The sequence below is a fragment of the Alligator sinensis genome, unplaced genomic scaffold (assembly GCF_000455745.1).
Source record: "Alligator sinensis unplaced genomic scaffold, ASM45574v1 scaffold887_1, whole genome shotgun sequence".
NCBI classification, from domain to species: Eukaryota; Metazoa; Chordata; order Crocodylia; family Alligatoridae; genus Alligator; species Alligator sinensis.
Window position 1 is genome coordinate 586,203 of NW_005842357.1, and position 21,783 is coordinate 607,985.

General features: G+C 44.0%; 1 long non-coding RNA gene across 1 annotated transcript in view; it reads left to right on the forward strand.

Moving 5' to 3' along the window:
- The window catches only part of LOC102382893, a 29,139-nt gene extending 17,815 nt beyond the window's left edge, over positions 1-11,324 (forward strand). The window contains exon 3 of the long non-coding RNA XR_324491.1: positions 10,085-11,324. This is a non-coding gene — a long non-coding RNA (uncharacterized LOC102382893). The remainder of the gene's footprint in view (positions 1-10,084) is intronic.
- The last annotated feature ends 10,459 nt before the right edge of the window (positions 11,325-21,783 follow it).

Genomic DNA, 21,783 nt, shown 5'->3' on the forward strand with positions numbered 1-21,783 from the left:
ACCCCTGCCAGCCCCCCCTAGGCCCCTGACCCCTGCTGTGGCCATACCCCTTGTAAGAATACTGAACCCCATGTTGGGGGTCTGAACTGCTTTTGGGGGGCTGAATACCCTTTAGGGGGGTGTAGCCCTTGTGTGGGGGATGAACCCCTTGTCTTTTGTTTTACTTGTGGAGGAACATGGATTTGGGGGTATTTTACAGAGTGACTTTGGGATTTTTTTTTATCAGGGATTTTTCAGTTTTCCAACAGGGAACACCAGAATTCTGCTAGGGAGGCCAGTGGCAGGGGCCTGCTCAGAGCTGGCACCTTGGACCCAGATGGCTGTGGCTAACCTCCTGGCCAAATGGGGCCAGGAGGACATGCTTTGGCAGTTCAAAGCAGGCCACCACACCTGGAACATCTTCCGGGTGATAGCTGCCCAGATGGTCGGGCAGGGGGCACACGTGTCAGTTATGCCACACAAAGGCCAACCCTGCAACCGCAGTCTGCTGGCAGCTGGCCCAGAGGGGCAGATGCCTCTACTGGCTGTGCAGTCCCCTTCCGAGTCTAGCAGGTCACAGCCAGGCAGCAGCTTTTTATACTGCTGGGTCCAAGACAGGGCAGATTTTTATATGGCTGGGGACACCACATGTGCTGGCCTTGGGCTCTAGCCCCACCCCGGCTGAAGATCCAGGAGGAGCCAGGCAAGGTTATTTTGCCCCTAGTGGCATAATTTGCTCCACACAAAAGTGCATGTCCAAGCATGTGCACTGAGGCAAAAAGCCCTGGCTCAAATTTTCACTGCTTCTATTTGTGTTGCTGTAAGCGCATGTGCTTGCATGTATGGATGCACCCTGCAAGTTCATTCATGGCATCATTCAAGTAAATTTTAGCTTAGAATACCTCATGCCTCTGAATTAGTTAGTCTACAAAGTACCACCCTGTGCTGACTTCTCCCCAATTCAGACTAACACAGACAATTATCTCTCACCTTGTAAGAGTTATTTATTGACCTATGTGGCAGGGCAACTTTGGTGCCTGCCACTTTAAGAGCAGCAAACAGGCAGCAGCCAGGTGCCTGATCAGGGCAGCCTTTTTGGCCCAGGGATATAAACTGGGCTGCAGTTTGCTGCAGGAAGGAAAGAGGAAATGACAGGCTGAGAAGCTTCTCCAGCTAGAGTCAGGAGGTAAGGGTAGGGGTTATGGGGAGGAAGTGACTCCTTGTCCTGAGTAAGATGTAAAACTGCACCCTGCCAGGGAAGGGTGGCCTGGTGGGGTTCCTAGTGGTGAGGTACCCCCAGGAAATGCAAGGCCAGTTGCCTCCCTAATGAAAGGTGGCTTGGGGAGCCTTAATAAGTCCATTCCCACATCCCTGGTGGTGTTCTAGTGAGCAGGGGGAGCCCAAGGCTTGGATAAGGAGCCCTGAGGCAGAACTCAGGTCAGAGGAGGGACCTGGGGCCACATCCAGGTGGCAAACGAAAGCCTTGGGGGTGTGAAAGACCCTGCGTGAGAGGGGTGATGAGTAGAGAGACCCTGCATGAGATGGGTGATGAACAAAGTGTCTCCATGAGTGTGGGTGAGTGAGGAGGCCCCGTGGGGATGTAGCGGCTTGGTGAGGGAATAGGAGCAAAATAGGCCTACAGTTGTACAATTACTCAGGTGAGGGTAGTGGGAGATACCCAGCAGAACATGTTGGGGCTGACCAAGGAGAGGAGAGCTAAGCCCAAAGCCAAATGAGGCCGGGCGGCATGAGTGTGGCTCCTTAGAGAAGGCAGTATGAAAGAGTCTGGGTAAAAGCCAGCGGAGTGAGTGGGACACTGGTGAGAGGGATAGTGTGCGAGCGGCCCTCTGAGGCTAAAGAAAACAGCTACAACTATGCCCAGTTTGCTCTGGCCTCAGGCCAGAGAAGTAACATCAGAGAGACATCTGCAAGGCATGGGACCCATGGAGGGAAGGTTGGAACAGGTATTAGGCCCTTATCAGCAGGGCGAGTAATGGGTAGCCTCCTGCCTTTGTAACAACTCTCTCATATTTTTCCATCAAGGTGTGGCATATGAGTGAAGCAGGTGGTTACTTTAGGAGCAGGGCAGCCAACAAAGACCTGATGAGGACACCCTGTTACAACCTAACTATATTGTGAGAACCAGGCTGCTATCATAATTGTCTTGTTGATCCTTATAGCTTTTCAGAAACACGAGTCACTAAGCTAGTTGCAGAGCTTTGCAAATCTTTGTTGACATCACACTGTGAATTGCAATCACCATTATCTATGGGACATTTTGGTTAGCTGTTCTATTAATCTACATATTCTAACTTTTGTACTGGAAGATATTTTTGAAGTGTTCATAATGGGCTTACCACTGTTAAAAATATATATCTAACACTGAAAGCTCAGAGTGAGGCAGATACTTACAGCAGGTGGCTTTATAATGAGGGTGATGAATATCCATTTAAAATGACTTTTTTTTTCTTAAAACACCTTCATAAGAGATAAACTATCCATTAGAAATGTATTAACTAGGTAGTGCTTAACTGAGCCTTTTGATTCAATACAAGTGTACATGCATATTGTATTTCTATTACCATACGAGCCAGGGGGCTTCACAAAGCATTGGCCATGGCATTCTTAGATCTAACACAATCATATTGTCTACTAACCCTGCTACTAAGGGACAGAAGAATAAAAATATGTGAAAGGTAGATTTTTCAAAGGAGACTGTATAATAACTGACAATGGCACTGTCTACATTTCTGCAATTTGTTGAACAGTACCAAGTGTATTTGCATGCACTTAAAAGAAATGCTCTTCACCAAAAAGCAGTTACCTGTCAGACATTGCAACAACTGTGGATGTTGCCCCCTTTTTACCACTGGGAACAATTCACATTCAGATACGGCCACATAATGTCAATTCACGCACTAAAAATCAAGTTTCTCATCCTGAGGATGAAAAGGACTTGCAGTGTTGTTAGACATTACCTTTTTCATGTGTTAAATGCTCTTAACATGAGAGTATTTTAGTTTGTACACCAAGGCAGAAAAAGACGAACTAAATGCTGTATAAGCATCTCAATGTTACACCTGTTCAAGTGAAGATTATCTCCAGCTGGTTTTAGGATGAGGTTACATGTTACAATTAAAACACATTATTGGACACACAAAATGTGAGTGTCTTCAAATTAAAGCTTCTTAATAAATTCTATGTGCCTGAATCTTTAAGTTATGTCTTTATGGGCAAGGATTATCTTTAAGCCTGCCAACCAGCTCAAGTTACCTTATCTTCAGAGTGCACCACTGAAATAAAATAACCAATTTGCAGTCCACCAGCATCCCAGGAGTCACTGCTCTCAGGTGGCTTAGCTATTACCAGAATGTGATGGCCCTGGATTGATAGCTGGAGACAGCCAGGCAGCAGGTGAGTGGGGATGATGGGGAAAGGGGAAGCAAGAGTAGAGGAGGTAAAGTGGGAAAGGGCTGGGTGACCAAAGCAGAAGGTGGATGGGGAGTTGGGGGGGGGGGCGGGGGGGGGGTAAACCTGACAGCTCCCTGCATGTCCACATCAAGCCCAAACTGGACTTGATAGGACCTGAGGGACCCTGCCAGGTCCCTCACCTATCCAGCAGCTCCCCACAGGGAAAATGAAGCAGGGACAGGGAGCACTGGGGCCAGAGATACACACCGGACTCCATTCAATTATCAATGGGGTTGGAGGTCAGCAGCAGTGGCGGTTGCAGAGTCCTGTGGCTGCCCATAAACTCCCTGCAGAGCATGGGCAGGGGAGGAGGGAAACTGCCAGGTAGCCATGGAACAGGATGGCTGATAGCTCCACACACCTGCCCCTCTGCCTGCTCCTCACTGCCCCCCCTTTCTCCAGGGAGCTGCTGGGCAATAACTGGGGAGGATGAAGTGGGGGAGGTCAATGGTGGATGAGAAGGGTCCTGCGGGCAGCAAGAAACCTGAGACCAGGAAGAGATGGTTTGAGACAAGAACTGCAGAGGACTGGGGTACCCTGTTCTGCTTCATGGCCTATACTGCATCTGGTGAGCTGGCAAATGGGGCAGGCACAGAGCAGACTTGGCAGCTTCTAGCCACACCCCTGCTCACCATCCCTCTAGCAGCCAGTCAGAGCAGTGTACATTTAAAAAGTATATTAACCCACTCAGCACATGCTACATTTAATACTTCCTGATATTCCCTAGGGTTAACATGTATAAACTGTAATGTGAAACAACATACTTAAGCCCCTTAGGATCTAAGCACAATTTTGCTCCCAGAGAGCAAGCCTCAAAATTGCCGCTTATCCCCATACAGCCCCAAAAATCTGTAGACTCCTAAATTTTGCCAGTACAGTTTGTACCCAAGTTGGGTCTGATGGGCAGTTGGGATTTCAATGCCTGATATAGATCTCTTCCTACTCACCCTCCATGGCTTGCTGGTTTTAAGAGCTAAGTGGGAGGTTCCTCCAGAGGTGAAATGTCCTTTTCCTTTGGGCTAACTGCATGCAGGGCTTCCCTGAACTGAGGCGCACTTGATATGTCTATTAATTGAATGGGTTCCTCCTTCCTATAAGCTTCCTCCTGGTCAGATTCAGCTTCCCTAACCCACTTGTCTTCATTCTGCAATCATTGACAATCCTTCTCTGCTTCTCTGACAAGGTTAATGACTTGATAAATGGGTGACCAATCACATCCCAGCACTACTTCACATGCCAGTTTAGCGACAATCCCCATTCTTAATTCACCCTGGAACTCCATTGCTCTTATGGGCACAAACTTCCTTTCACAGTGTGTCGCATCCATGTGGACACGTGTCAGCTTAATGGGGTTGGACCTTTTGGGTGATTCTTCAGGGACCACATCAGCTCTAATCAAGGACTGTGAGCAGCCTGTATGTGGTGCAACCTGGACATGTCAACATTTCACTCAGGCCATCACAATGGGGAACTCCAGCTTACGTTTCTCTCTATTCTTCTGTAGCTGCAATCCATGGTCTCTGTATCATCTATGGGTTGAGGCTGGTCATAAAGTGATTGTGGCACTATCTCTGGCCTCCACCAGTCCCCTGTCTTATTCCAGTAATCCTTGGACATGTGTCTGGTCTTAACACAGTGAGAACATGTGACATCTCTCACACCCCTCTTACTTAGGGACTGTTATTTCTCACTGTCACAGCTCCCACTGCTTCATGTCCCAGGAGTTGTTTTTTCCATTCCGTACTCCACTTCAGAGACTGCAAATGCCTTGGTGAGACAAAGTGCCTCCTCAGAGTTCTGTGGCATATGATGCCGCACCCAGCATTGAGTCCCTTTTTCCAGGTCCGCTAGAAACAGCTCCAGCGGAACTTGGTTAGCCAGAGCATCCTGGATATATGTTGCTGGCCATAACCACTTGCTCATCAAGTCTCACAACAGTGGCATCAGGATTCTGGGGTGTTGGTCCTTGCAAGGCTTCTTAGCCTGAAATAGGCATTGATAATGCTCTGGCATGATGTCTAGTCAGTACAAAATTGCCACCTTGACTTTTGTGCAATCTTGGGCTTCCTCTCTCAGTAGTGCCCTGTAGGCAGCCTGGGCCTTGCCAATCACAAGCATCCCAAGTTGGCTTGCCCAATATATATGGTCAAGACCTGCCTGTATGGCTGTTCTCTCAAAAACTTCTATGTAAGCCTTGGAATCATTGTCCCTTGTCATCTGCATCTTGGAGAAGAGGTTTTGATGGAGCCACCTAGCAAACTGCTGCTGCTGGACTTCCAGGACCTGGCTCATTGTTTGCAAGGTCTGCCCAAGCAACTTGTGGTGTGTAGTCATGATGGTCTGCATGATGCCAGGACTTGTGAGGGCTGGGTCAAGAGTTTGCCTCGCTCAAGCGATGTAGTTCCCAGCCAATGCACCACTTTGTGTCCCAGTAGGGTCTGATGGGTACCTGAAATTTCAATACCTGAGGTAGATCTTCTCCTACTCACCCACCATGGCTTTCTGGTTTTAAGAACTAAGTGGGAGGTTCCTCCAGAGGTGAAATGTTCTTTTCTCTTGGGCTAATTGGGTGCAGTAGTCAGTGACTTTGGGGCTCAGCCTACACTCCATCCACTCACAACTGCAATGCAGCCATAGCAGCAGGCCCCATTTGGCTGTGCCCAGTATTGACCTGCCTTATTAATGCCCCCTATGGGGTGAAAGTGGCTTGTTCCCCAAGCTGGGGTAATGTCCAGTAACACCAGCCAAGCTAGGCTGCTGTGGCCATACCCCTTTAAAGGCGAAGATCCATTATCACTGACTCTCCTCACTGGGTCTCTCTGGGTCCTGCTGTGGTACTCTCTCCAGGGTCAACCCTGCCTCAATGTCTGCTGGAATCTTCAAAGAAAATAGAGATCAGAACTCAAAAATACCCTGGTGTTTTGCGTCTTGACACTCAGGGCTTGGGACTTACATGCCCATTGTTTTGGGGTGTGGGCTCACTCTTGGGGGGTGGGTCCCAACAATCATCTCTGGGTGGTACACGGCCTGCTCCCTGTCCTCCCCAATGCTGATCAGTGCAAACTCTCCCAGCACCTCCGGCAGCTCCTGTTGGGTCCGCAGAGACTCTTCCTGCCACCTGTGCTGCCTTTGATTAAATGCGAGTGTCCAGGGCTTGCCGGTGCCCCAGATGCCTTTTTTATGACTACATGGAAAGCACACTCTCCCACACACAGGGAGAGTGTACTTTTAAAACATGCTGGAGACATCACACATGTCTCAGAATCTTTCAAGTGAGCTGCTGCAGGAGAGGTAAGCAGCCTTTCAGCCCATGCCAGGCTAAACTCCCCCTTCGCTCAGGGTTTGTCGGGGGTGAAACCCCCTTGCTCTTGGAACCTCTGGGAGCCAAGTCACCCAGCACAGCATCACAGTTCTACAGGCAACAAAGCTTTTGTACTCATTCATAACTGTCTCCATTGTCTCAGGTCAGAGCAGCACAGCCCCCAGCTCATGCCTAAATCCTATTGAGATTTTCAAATGAAGTGCCCTCCCCTGTCTAGTTCCCATGAAAGACTTGATCTAGGAGGTATGTTTGGAGCATTCTTAGCGCACAGTTGTAGTATCTGGGCCCACAAATAAACCCCCAGCAGCTACAACTTTCAATCAAAAACAATGTCAAAGAATAGAGTGGTATTACCCTCTTTTTAACACTTGTCTAATGGCTGTGGAAGAGTTCAGATATATGCATTTTCCTTTTCAAGGGGACTCAGGGAATGTCTATACATGATGCTACATTGCTGTAGCAATGTGTTATGGTGACGTAACATCTGTAGGCAAAACCCATGACACCGAATGTACTCGTCATAGCAATGCACTCCCCTGTTATAACACATCGCTACAGCTACATAATGCCTAAAAATAACCTTGCATAGCGCACACAGTGCGGTATGGGCTTTTAATGCATTGTCTTTTAATACTTCCAAAAGTAAATGCTAAAAAATGGCCCAGTAACAATGGTGCCATAGCAACATGTGTAGATACACCCTCAGGCACATACCTCCCAAGGAAACGCATTAGCCACCAGTCTCCAACACTTTCCTAGGGTATGGGCTCTCCCAACCCTTCCTCCAGAGGCTGTGCCACTCTATAGAAAATAATTCATTGGGCAAGAGAGAAGGGGAAACTGAGTCTGTCTTACCACCTTAATGGTTAGAGGCCCCCGCCTGGAAGGGGGTAGACTGTTTGTAGTCCCAGGATGTATTACCAATGACTGATTGTTTGAAGGAAGCCATTTATCATCCTGACTGATATCTCTATTGCTTTATTAATCAAGTGAGTAGAGAAACTACACTGGACTTTTGTGTGACTTCCATGAGGTTGTAGATCAAGGAAATGAAAAACCCATTTATATAAGTGTTTCCAACATTTCAAAACTGTTCTACAGATCCCTGGTCTATGCTATTTGGTTATATATATTTATTGCTACAGCAAGTCAAATACGCCTACTCCCCAGATATTTATCAGTATACCAAACCTGATAAGCAAATGATAAACCATAGAGGTGATTTCCTTTAAATGTTTAAGCTTTCTAATAGGTAACGAGACATACACAAGGTGCCTACAGATGTACTTATTCACATTCTAATTAGAATGTATGAAAGCAGACTCAATTAATGGAGTCTTCTCCACGTTCTAATTAGAACTCTCCAGCATCACTTTGCCATCATGTGTACTAATCCCCTATGCATTTCAAAATGGATGTGGGGGCATTTGATCTAAACCTTGTTGAATGAGCTTTAGGTAATGCATCTTATGGCCATTTTTAAATGTGCAGGGACGTAATACACATAACGATGAGCTGTTTTAATTAGAGCAGTTGTCTGGGATCTGCTCTAATTAAAACACTCCCCTCCACCTCACCACATGTATAGGTGGCCATAAACACTACAGCAACAAATATTGACTCTTAAATGACATTATTTCTGGCCTTTGGTTATTTGCAAATTACAGCTACAATCAGAATGCTTACTGGAGATAAGGACACTGCCATATAAACATCATGATTACTTTTTAATTATTATTTTATTTTTATCAGAATAGATTTTAGGCACAATCCTAAAGACTGCAAGGCAAGTTGGTAGAGGTATTAAGCATCTTCAAGTCTTTTTGACTTCAGTAGAAGATGAAGGTATTTAGCTCTTGAGGGTCATGTTATGAATAAACAAATGCAATAAATGATACTTCTTTGACCTTAGAATATTTTTCAATGAGGTATTTTCAACACTGAAATAAAAAGGTCTATATTTAAATGTAAAACCTGCATGACGTGATTTCACTTTGTATAAATAAAATTCTAAGAACTAGGTATAATTGTATGTATTGGTCTTTTAAATCCAAGTAAGAGTATGCAGATGCCCTTTACTATATATAGTGTAACACTGTTTCTTTTTCCTTTTCAAACCATCTAAAGATCCATTTAATCTCTGCTTCACAATTATTCTGCTAGCTTTCCTTTAAAACATAACAGAAGTCAATAGCTTTATATTCTGGCAAAAAGACCAACATTTATACAAAGGAATATTTTTATCTAACCATAAAATGCTGCCAGAAACCCAACAGGGACTCAACACCATGTTGGAACAAAAATAGTCCAGAGATACACTTTCAAAGCTGAGCACCTGCTGTAAAATAACCATCTGTGTTTAACTGTAATTTAATTATAGGTTCATTCCTTTTGTGTACACTGGAAGGATCTCATAGGTCTTCCCCAGTTGGTCTGCAATCAACTTTTGGCATTTTGCAAAAGCAACAGACATGTTCTCTTAACACCTGCTAACTTTGTCTCATTCCATTTTCAGTAAAGGGCTTCTGGGATTTTACAATGGTGTTGATAGGCAAAATAAAATATTATTAAATCTGGAATCAAAAGCTGCATTAATTAATCACCTGCCTTACAAAGTCAATGTCCTTGGTTAACATAGTTATCACTTTTACACTCTGAAAATGTAATCCAAGAACCACAAAGCTGAAGTATTTTTGATTTTATATTTTGGGAACCAGTATTCTCTGAAATCCTGTAACCCATCATCGCAAAGCAAAGATAAATACACTCATTAAGAACATTAAAAAATTCTGCACAATAGGTCAAAACAAAATAAAATCCACAGACATTAATATATATTAAAATTAAAGGCCTCCTAAAATTGATTTTCAATTTAGAAAAACAATATTTTAAAAAGAAAACTAAGAACACTAATTTTCAGTAGGTAGAGGAAATGACTAACTTCTGATTCTGGTGTGGTAACTATGCGATTAAGGCTGAGTCACACAATGCACACTTTCAAATAAGAACATCTCAAGTGAAGCAACTAAATTAAAAAGTAGCCTCATTTCAGGAAAAAAAAACCAAACAGCTCTCTCTGCATTGCCCTGCAAATGTAAACTCTACAAACATATCATTCAGACAATTTCCATTAAGTGAAAGAAGTAATAATGAATCCTTATTATTTTTGTAGTAGCAGGCTAGCATGCAGGAGACAATTCCCAGCTGCATGGAGCTTAGGATCACAGAGCAGCTTGGCAGCACTGGCTTTGGGCAATGTCCTGTACCTGAGTGGCAGCAGTGCCTTGATCTCTTTCCTTGCTTTTCTTGTAGGCAGTGGAAGAGGCTGGGATGAACTTGCTGGATCAATCCATCATCAAGAGAGATAAGGAAGCATCTGCTCATGCAGGAGCCTGGGATCCTGCTCCAGTCTCTGGGACCAGCTCTTGGCAAGTGCTGTCCTCTGCACCTCAGGGTTGCTCTGCCTCCCAAGGTACTTGGCCAAATTGACCAGCACTCAGCTCTCTCCTCCTCACAGCACTGAGCAGGAGATGGGACATGGGCTGGAGGATCTCTGACCACTGCTTCCCTCCCGCTGGCCAAGTGCCTTTGGAGGCAGAGTAGACACTTCTACTTAATGCTACATTAATCACTGGCAAGTCCATCAAACAGAACCAGAGAGAGAGAAGTCTGCTTGTTCAGAATTGCCAAGAGATGCATCGGATTAGACATTTTGCAGGTCAGGACATGAGTAAAGTATGTGTGACAGACTCGCTACCTGCTGATGGAACCTCTGGCATTTACTGTCCTCAGCAATGCTATAATCTCTCAGGGGACCATTAGAATCAAGTGAAAATCTTATTCTGAAAGAACTTTGAAGACAGAGATAGAGAGTTTGAGGTTTTTTTGACATTTAACCAAACCATTTTCCTGATTGTTTGACTTTTTTTCTGCTTTTCTTTTATCATTTACTATTCATGGTCAGAATGAGAAGTCACCAATATGCTGCAAGGCAAAGGCACACCAATATAAATGTTAATAATGTTAATCAAGTACGTGAGGGTGTTACCTTGTCCTCTCTCATTTATTTGTTTTCTCCTCTTAGTGTATCTCACCACACATATTGATTGTAAGGGCACTGAGAAAGGGACTATATTTTATGTCATGCATGTGACCAATATTGAGCTCAGTGAAACCATGGTCCCCAAACAGAGCCTCTAGGTACTACTGAAATATTGATAAATGTGATTCTGCTGAATGCTCCCTCCTAACCCCCCCCCCACAAAAAAAAATTTCACAAGCTATAACTGTCTTATCTACCAAACACCATTGTTCTGATATCAAAACTTCTTTCAGCTGAAATAAAAATAAGCAAGTAACTGGAAAGTAAATACTATTGATTATGTCAACTAAACAAATTGGAAAGCAAGTGGCAAGAAGTCCTAGAATGTCTGTTGAAAAGAACAACAAAAAAAAAGAAAATAGCACTAATTCTATTTAAAGGGTAAAAACTGAGCTGAGTAGGGGCATATGTGTGTGCGAGCATGCACACAAACACACTTACTTTGAGGAACCCACATTCCATCAGCATACTTAGTTCTGTAAAAAATGGTATGTTCCATGTTGTTTTCACTAGCATTTCATATCAAAGGAAAGCCAGAGAAGTTGTTCCACCATTTTAGATAAAAAAATAAAATTTTTCACTTTAAATGACTTTTTGGTTTGATTTTATTTTTTAAAAATATCATCATGTCAAATTAAAGTGTTGAGATTCAAAAAGAAAAAACAAAATATTTTAATCAACTTGACATGACTCCTTACTCAAAAATTTCCTTTGCTTGTGTTTAAATTCCAGTTCAATCAATTAAAACATTGATTTTATATGAACTATCAAAAGATTGTATTTTATCTAAACAACCCATATTTCCATTCACGATTTCTTAAACAATTTGCATCAGGTCATGACTCTTGCCAGATGTATGATGACCACAATCTTGGCTAATTCTAGAATAGATCAAAGAACTTGATGAAGTTAAAGAGTTGGTGCAATGCCTGTGGACCGTAACAGAGTTGTCTCCTCTGTGAACAGGGCAGAGACGCAAGATATACCATGGGCAGATCAGTGAATTATGCATGTTTGTTCAGGTGAGTAGTAGGCCTCTTTATATCCTATTGTCTTTATCCTGGTGTTCTCAAGTGCATTCCTAGTAAAAAAAAAACTTTTCTAAACTAATTTTCTCAGAAGTTCTATTGACAGGGAAAAAAATGTTATTTGTCATTCCCTATCTATATGCAATTGTACCTTAAATTGCAGTTGCTTTTCAAACAGAAAGCATGCAGAAGAGCACTTTTAATCATTACATCACTATAGCAGTTCAAGTTTATTTTTACACAACACCTCTTCAATTTTCATAATGTGTTTCTTTTCCTGGTATGTCATACTATTCTCCATTTGATGTCAAAATTTGTTTAGCAAGGTTTAGTTTCATTTTGTCTTCTGAAGCCATTCCTTATTTGTCAGTGCATAAAGTTATATACAGCCAAATTATGACTGGAATATTTCTCCAAACTTTAATATCTCAGTATTTCTTCATGGCTTGCTTACCCAGTGACACCGAATGACACAAAGTTACTATTTTCTAAATGTAAGTGCAAACAGTCATTGGTCAGAGCTGAAAACTCATATGGTTAAGCTTTACTAATCTTACAAGCTATTTGCTTTTTCCTAATTTAGCTCAGACTGCACCATGAATTTCAATAGACATAGGAAACTTACCATAAGAAATATGTCTACGAGAAGCATTTGTAAAGAGGGAGGATAAACATACCATCACCTTTAGGTCCACCAAAACTGAGCAGCGTAAGTGACTATAGATCTCAGGTCAGGTCCCAGAGGACTGGAAAAGGGCCAACGTGGTCCCTATTTTCAAGGAGGGGTGGAAGGAGGATCCGAATAATTATAAGCCAGTCAGTCTCACCTCCATCCTTGGAAAGGTCTTTGAAAAGATTATGAAGGATCATATTTGTGGGAGTCCAGCAGGAAAAATAATGCAGCAGGGAAACCAGCATAGATTCATAGCAGGTAGATCACGCCTGGTTTCGTTTTATGACAGGGTCACAAAATGTTTAGATGCAGGAGTAGAGGTGGATGTCTTTTTCTTGGATTTTAGCAAGGCCTTTGATGCGGTATCCCATCTCATTCTCATAAATAAATTAAGAGGCTGTGACACAGATGTTTACACAGTCCAGTGGGTAGCAAATTGGCTTAGCAGTCACATCCAGAGAGTAGTAGTAGATGGGTCTGTATCGATCTGGAAGGATGTGGGTAGTGGGGTCCCGCAGGGTTCGGTCCTTGGACCTGTACTCTTCAATATCTTCATCAGTGACTTGGATGTGGGTGTGAAGTGTACTCTGTCCAAAGTTGCAGATGATACTAAGTTGTGGGGTGAAGTGCACAGTCTGGAGGGTAGGGAATGATTGCAGGCGAACCTGGACAGGTTAGAAAAGTGGGCAGTATACAATAGCATGCAGTACAACAAGGACAAGTGCAGAGTGCTGCACCTAGGGTGCAAAAATATCCAGCACATCTACTGGCTGGGAAGTGACCCTCTCAGCAGCACAGAAGTGGAAAGGGATCTCAGAGTCATAGTGGACTCCAGGATGAACATGAGTCATTAGTGTGACAAAATCATCAGCAAAGCTAACTGTACTTTATCATGCATCAGCAGATGCATGACAAACCAAGGAGGTTATACTTCCCCTCTATGTGGCATTAGTCAGACTGCAATTAGAGTACTGAATCCAGTTTTGGGCACCATACTTCAAGAAGGATGTTGATAGACTCAAGAGGGTCCAGAGGAGGGCCACTTGTATAGTTAGGGGCTTACAGGACAAGCCCTATGAGGAGACACTGAGGGACCTGGACCTCTTCAGCCTCCGCAAGAGAAGGCTAAGAGGTGATCTTGTGGCCGCCTACAAATTCATTAGGGGGAAATAGCAAAGGATCAGTGATGCTCTATTCACCAAGGTGCCTCTTGGGGTAACAAGGAATAATGGTCACAAACTGACAGAGCGCAGATTTAGGCTAGATATCAGGAAAAACTTCTTCATGGTAAGCGTGGCCAAAATTTGGAATGGGCTTCCAAAGGAGGTTGTGCTCTCCCCTATCTTGGGGCTCTTTAAGAGAAGTCTGGATAGGCATCTGGCTGGGATCAACTGACCACAGCCCTCTTTCCTGCCTAGGCAGGTGGTTGGACTCGATGATCTGTTGAGGTCCCTTCCAGACAAACATCTATGAATCTATGAATCTCAGTTGCTGAAATAAAATAAGTTTAGTTACATAGTTCTATCTTTGGTTCCTTAGAGATTTAGTAGATTTTTCATAGATTCATAGATTGTGAGGGCTGGAAGGGACCTTACAAACCATCAGGTCCAGCCTCCCTGCACTAGGCAGGAAAGACAACTGGGGTCAGGTGACCTCAGCACGGTGACCATCCAGTCTCCTCTTGAAAATTTCTAGGGCAGGTGATTGTACCATCTCTGGGGGGAGCCTATTCCACAGTCTGGACACCCTAACTGTGAAGAAGTTTATCCTAGTGTTAAGCTTGAAATGGTCTTCCAGGAGTTTGTGGTGCATCGGTGGATGCATGCCACAGTTTGGTTTGCTTTGCTGGCTATGGCATAGCATTGGTGGCTCATTTTTATCTTGTGATCAATCAAGACCCCCAAGTCTCTTTTGGTCATGGTGCTAGCAAATGTAGCACTGCTGAGCCTATAAGTATGAGGCTGTTTTTTCCTCCCAAAGTTGAGCACCTTGCACTTTTCTCCATTGAATGCCATCAGGTTTTGACCTGCCCACCTTGCCAGCCTGTTCAGGTCATCTTGTATCCCCAACCTGTCCTCCAGTGTAACCGCCTTCCCCCATAGTTTAGTGTCGATCATGAACTTCACCAGGCCACATCTGATGCCCAAATCCAGATCATGAATGAAGATGTTGAAGAGTACCGGCCCAAGTACTGAACCCTGAGGGACACCACTGGTTGCCTTGCACCATGTTGATTTGCTCCCGTCAACTATTACTCTTTGGGTACAACACTGAAGCCAGTTCCCCAGCCATTGGGCCATGAGATGGTTGAGGCCACATTTCCCCAGATTAACACATGAGGACTTCATGGGAGACCAAGTCAAAGACTTTCTTGAAATCCAGATATATGATATCAACCTTGTTTCCCTTGACTAGGCAATGCATCACCTGGTCATAGAAGGAGACAAGGTTGGTCAGGAAAGACCTTCCAGCAATGAAGCCATGTTGGCTGGCACTCAGAAAGTTGCTCTAAATTAGCCTGCTGCTGATGGAACCTTTGATGATTTTCTCCAGGATCTTTCCAGGGATGGATGTCAGACTGATTGGCCTATAATTCCTTGAATCTTCCTTCCTTCCTTTCTTGAAGATTGGGAACACATTGGCTCTTTTTCCAGTCTTCTGGTACCTCTCCTGAGTGCCATGAGTTCTCAAATATTTTTGCCAGAAGGTCCGCCATGCTATGATGTCTGCCAGCTCCTTCATGACTCTTCAGTGTATTCCATTCAGGCCTGTGGATTTATGGATGTCGAGCCTCTTGGGTGTTCCTTCACTTGATCTATGTCAGTTGTGGGACCTTCTCCCTCAACCTGGATGCTTTGCATCCTATCTGACAGTGTGACCCCCATGGGCAGGTGGAAGACCAGCTTAAAGTAATCATTTAGGAGATTGGCCTTCTCCTGAGCATCAGATGTCAGCTGCCCCATTTGATTTAGCAGGGGTCCAGTGTTGCCTTTGTTCTTTCTCTGATTTCCCACATATCTGAAGAAGGACTTTGTATTCTCCTTGATTCCTGTGTTTAGCCTGAGTTTGGTTTCTGCCTTGGCTCTTCTGGTCTGCTCTCTACAGGTGTGGGATAATGCTGCATACTCCTCCTTGGTGATGATTCCTGTTTCCAATCTGGTGTAGTCTTCTTGTTTTAATTTTACGAGGTCCAAAAAGAGAATTGGATTTATATTAGATTGGATTTATATCTGATCTGATATAATTCAAGCCCTTTACCCTCATGTACATGTGCAGCATCATTTTGTCTTCATTCATATCTACATCCTGCTCTTTTACCCCCACCCCCTTCATGCCTCCCACTTCATACCTGCTTTCTAATCTTCTCACTTTATCTGTTTTTCTTCTCTTTTGGCCTTCCTGTAAACCACTCTTCATTCCTTGAGTTACCTCTTGCTCATCAACTATAAGCACTTTAATTTCTTACCTCAAATTCACCATTCCAAAGAATCCTGCTACTTTTTTTGCTTTGCTTTTCTAACAGTCCCCAGTATCTTTCTTATTAATGGTGCTAGCGAGATCTTCTCTTGCATTTGGTTGTTCATTTGTTTTCCCTGATTTGTGTCCTGGCCATGTGAAAACAAATGCATATGCTTAACTCCATGTACTCTGAATGGTCCCATTGATTTCAATAAGGTTTACACGCATGAGGAATACAGTATTGGGGCCACATTATTCTAGGTAGTGTGCAAACCTGAAGTATTAGGTAGTTCCTCTTATCAACAGTTTTAACCAGAGGTTAGCAACCTTTTATAAGTTGTGGGATGGAACAGCCCCAGTCTGGTAAAGGCCAGGTGGCTTCAGTGGGATGTCAGAGTTGGCCTTTATGCAGCACTACTGCCATGTGTGCCCCTGCCTGGCCATTTGGGCAGTGATTGCCTGGAAGATGTTCCCAGCATGGTGGCCTGCTTTGAACTGCCAAAGCATGTCCTCCTGGCCTCAATTGGCCAGGAGGTCAGACACCTCCAGCTGGGTCCAAGGTGCCAGCTCTGAGAAGGCTCCTCTGCGTGGGTCCTGCCACTTGCCTGCCTAGCAGGAATTCTGGTGTTCTCTATTTGAAAACTGTAAAAAATCCCTGATAAAAAAATCCCAAAGTCACTCTGTAAAATACCCCAAAATCCATGCCCCTTCACAATTAAAACAAAAGATAACTATACAGAGAGAGAGAGACAGAGAGAGACAGAGAGACAGCTATCAGTTAGGCAATATATTATTGATATATCTACAATGTTAAAGCAATTTGGAAGCCTACCAGTGTGTCTCTATCATCATAATAAAATGAATTTTAAATACCTATATGCTTTTCTGTTTGCCTTTGGTTTTCTTATCATAGAGCAGTTACAGCTCCCCATTGTCGGGACCGAGGGTCGGTCTAAGGCTATGGCCAGTAGCCCAGACCATCAGGTGGGGTTTTTTCACGACGGAGTAGAGTTAGGCACGGAAACGTATTGGTTTTATAAAGAAAGCTTTACTTACACTGCCGATGGTCACAGTGCAGGGAGGAAACTTGCTCGAGTTGCAGTTGCACACAAACAAACAATAATGAGATCTCTTCCGAACCACACCAAACCAAGATGAGTTGTCATTATACGACTCCACGAGAGCTTCACATGGGGGATATGTCAAATTTACACTATGACGGGGAGTGGCTAAGAGCTGATCAGGCCTCTATGTCCTCCTCCAAGACACACGTGGAGTTTGCTAGGCTCCACAGCGTGCTCAGAGTTCCCCACGAGATGGTTGTGGAGTCCTCTAACTTGGGGGGAAACTGCTCTGACCTTTTGTACGGCTAGTGAGCCAATTGCTAGCCGCCACGTAGGAATAATTTAGAATTGACCAATAGTGGGACACTAAAATGCATGTGTGTGGCAGGAACACTTTGCACTGGGGATTTCTCTCTGCAGCTGAGAAATCCACCGTGCAAAGAAAGCTCCATGTGGTGGGAAAATTCCAATGTGCCGAGGCACTAAAAATCATTGGGTTATGACACCCATGACCCTGTCACTAACCAGGATGTGGGGACCACTGCCTTTACAGCTGCCCCTGCAGCTCCTGCCAGCAGGTCTCATCCTGTCTGGCAGCTGGGCTTGCAGGGTGCATGCTGGGTGGTTGTGGGGTTTGCAGAGCAGGGTGGGGGCCTGTGGGGTGTGTGGGTATGTGAGGGTAGATCACAGTTCCTATGAAGGGAACTGATCAGGAAGGGTGGGTATGCTGCCCCCTGCAGGGCGCAGCCCCCTGAACAGATCATGGACTGCCCCTCATAGGGCTACAGCCCCCCAACATGGGTCACATGGCCCCCACCTGGCCCCACCCCCCCACTTGCTCTCCCAGCCCCCCAGATTCCTGCCCTGCCCAGCACCAGCCCCTGCCAGCTTCTGCAGCCCCACGTGATGGCTGCCTTGCCCAGCCCCAGCCTCCTGGCACCTAAAAAAAAAAAAAAAAAAAAGCTCTGCACTCACCAGATGTAGCAGTGGCTGTCAGGGCCTCTGGGGCCCCATGGCAGAGCACTGCCAATGCAGTCCAAGTGTCCCTGAGCTGGAACCCTGCAGAGCCATGCTGCACCCATGCAATCTGACAGTGGCAGTGTGGGTGCCAGGTGACTGGGGCTGATCCCCACTGTCCCCTGCTGCTCTGCACAGAATGGGGGGGGGGGTCTGCCATGAGGCCCCAGAGGCCCTGATAGCTGCTGCTAGAGCTAGTGAGCACATTGTTGTGGTTTTTTAAAGTGCTGGGAGGCTGGGGCTATGGGGGCCTAGGGGAGTGCATAGGGGATGGGGCCAGTGGGGGTTCCCCCATAATCTCCTCCACCCTTTTCCAGCCCCTGAGCCCCCTACTTACCAGCACAGAGCCTGGGTTCAGCTCCCTGTGGCTGGTTTCAGCATCAGGGTGAGGGCCAGCCATAGATATGCTCTGGCTGGCTGCCAGAGCAGCTCTGTACAGGACCTGAGCCTCCGTTTCCTCAGGGCATGGACAAGGGACTGTGCCCTGCCCCACCTTTTTTGCCTGGAGTATTTTTTAACCCCTGCATATCCAGGGATCTAATTTTGCCCCCACACTGCAAATTTGCCACATGGAGAGCAATTTTGTTCCCGCACATGACTCTTGCACCATCTCAAAGGACTTTGAGATGCAGCAAGAGGCATGCATGTGCTTGTCTGGACACCCTATGCATTTGCACAATCATGAGAAACCAAAAGTGCAAAAAAGACCATTGCTATAGTCCTATCCCATACCAGTAATAACATTTCAATTTGTATCCCCCATTCTTCAAAATGCATTCAGAATACTAAAAAAAAAAAAAAAAAAGAAAAGAAAAAAGGAGGCCTGTTATATTATTTTCTTTTTGGAAAATATCCACAGGACAAAGGAGACAGACTGAAGAGAATTTAAAATAGTTATTGTAAGAAAGGCGATTTTTTATTTTTTGTAGGTTTTATATCAATTTTCTCTTAATAAGGAAAGTAGGGCTAAGATATATACAGGTTAAACAGTAAAATAACATTTTAAATAACAATAAACTCAGCCCAAACTCTTTTTACCTCTTGTATCATTGCCTGTCTTGTTGATGAATCAAACTAACTTACAAGAAGGTGGCTTGGGAAGAAATTTTTGTAGGCCCATAAAAATGGTAATGCGTCTGCTTTTTAAATGTGTTGTAATTTTTCTTATCAGTTTTTTTTTTTTGAGGCTGGCACTTTGCAGGCTGCTCCTTCCCAATGAAGAATTCCCTCATTTTGTCCCTTACAGCAGTAGCATAACTGGGGTAGGAACCCCAAGCATTGTCTCTGGTGTATGGATGAGGGGAGGCTGTGGGGGCAGGAAACCCCATGGCCACAGATAACTACACTGTGGTCACCAGCAGCATAGCAGCTGACACTGTCCTGTGTGCCAAAGCTGTTCAGAGTGTGGAGTTGCCCTGTTATACTTCTGCTTTCTAAGCACTGGGAAGAGTATCTGAGCAAAATGTATGTCATGTTTCCTGTGCTCCCCAGTATTAAGGGTGTTATTAGACATGACCTTTCCCATCTTAAATGCTCTTAAAAAAAGTATCCATGCATTATGGCAAGAAAAGATGACTTAGCAATCTCTGATCATCTCAATTAGACCTCTTTGGGCAAGAACTATTTCCAGCTGGTGTTAGGCAGCTTATGTTTCAACATCAGTTTGTTTCATGGAGCCAATAACAGTAATTTGCAGTCGTCCAGTATCCCAGGATGCACTGCTTTCAACCCCCCAAAATGGATAATCTATTATCCATAACTAGTGCCCTGGACTGACACAGCTGGGGATAGTCAGGCAGCCATAGGTTTGTGGGTAGCTGCAGGAAGTAGAGAGGAGTGAGGAGCTGGTGAGGAGCCACTCAGGGTGGGGGAAGAAGGGCAGTACCTAAGGAGGGAGCTGCTGGATATAGGATAGGATGAGGCAGTTCATATATTTTGTTATATGTTGGGAGTCAGTTGTCTTAATCTTCTGTGACTATTTTGTGAGAGTTTCCCAGTGCCACTTATATCTCTCCCGTCTGGAAGATGTGGGTATCACCTACTTTAACAAATTATATTTTTGTCAGAGCTGTAACCTCATTAGGCAACCCTGTTTGTTACACAGTATGCACCAGAGATGTTTGCTGTATCATGCACATAGAAAAGCAGAAACTCCTAAGATCTCAAGGTATATTTTGTTCATTATTCCTTATGTTTCTTCAGATCGCCAGCTCTTCTAACCAAAAACATCCCCATTCTATGTTTTTTGTTAAACAGAATATCTGCAAGGTGATAAACCATGCTTCACTGGCTCCCTTCTGTAACTCAGTAGAGCCAAACACAAATCAACATCTGACTCTGCATCCCTTCCTAGATTTTTTTTAAATACAATTTTCCACCAAACTCTTGGCTTAGGAGTAAAGAGTTACATACCTAAACCCTACAGTACAAACTGCTTGTACTCATGCCCACGAAACCAGGGTCCATTATATCACTGCAACATTTGTAGCAAAAATAGATTTGACTTGCATTATAACCTGTTTAGCTGTAAAATCTTTTAGTAAAACTACCAAAGAGAAATGTAAAAAAAGTCTAGAATGATGTGGACGAATCAAAACCTATGTAATCAAATCTATACCTACTTTATTCCAAGAGGACATTTTTTTCAGGTGCCACAAAAGTGATTCTTTTGCTTGACTTGGCCTTCATTTTTCACATATGCAGCAAGCCTGCATCACTTCAATACAACTGTTCATTTGAGGTCAGTAAAAAAAATACATTCTTAGACTTTCTCTTGGATTTTTCAAACTCTAATTGTTCTTCACATATCTTTAGTCATAACATCTTCAGGATCATCATCCTAGTATCTTTAAATAAAAACCCATCTATGACTGAGACCCACCTTTTGAACTGTAGCTGAGGAACAGACTCTCTTTATCCACCACCAGTATATAAATCAAACAAAGTCAGACACATTGAGCAATATTCTGGAATTTTTCTTTGTCATAGCAAATTTTATTATTATCATTGCACTCTAATAAAAAGTACAGGCAGCTAAATGCACCTAGTTTTCCTTTTTTTAAATCACCATCTGTGAATAAACAAGTCCAAACTTGTTTGATAGCACCTCCATAAGCATGTGTTTAACAGCCTTACATATCTGTATGTGTGCTACATCGTGTCTAGCTGCTCAACTAGATAGAAAACAGATGTTTTACAGAGGCAAGGTTGGGAGGGAAGAACCATTAATGGAAGTTTGATAGAATAATTTAAAATAAAATTGTATTTGTCTTCACCTCAGAGTTCTCCTCTTACTGTCATTAGTAAGCATTTAAAATGAAACGTCTGAAACTACCATACAGAAATCCATGAAATACAGAATTTAAATAAACTCTAACTGCAAACCAGGGAGAACCAAACACATATTTGTTTTTCACATTTGTAATTTAATTAATTTTTCTGTTGGTTCAGGTAGCACAAGTCTGAGATAGATATCTTAATTTCTGAATTCTAAAGTAAATTACATTGTGGGAGGAACAAGTTTCTACATGTGGATTCCCCCCACCCCTCCCCCTTGATATCCCCTTAAATAGGAATTTATACAAAGGAGTCTATATTCAAAGAATGTTCTGTTTGCAAAAATCAACCACTTACATTTTAGGAAAGTGCAGAGGATATCTGACAGTTGG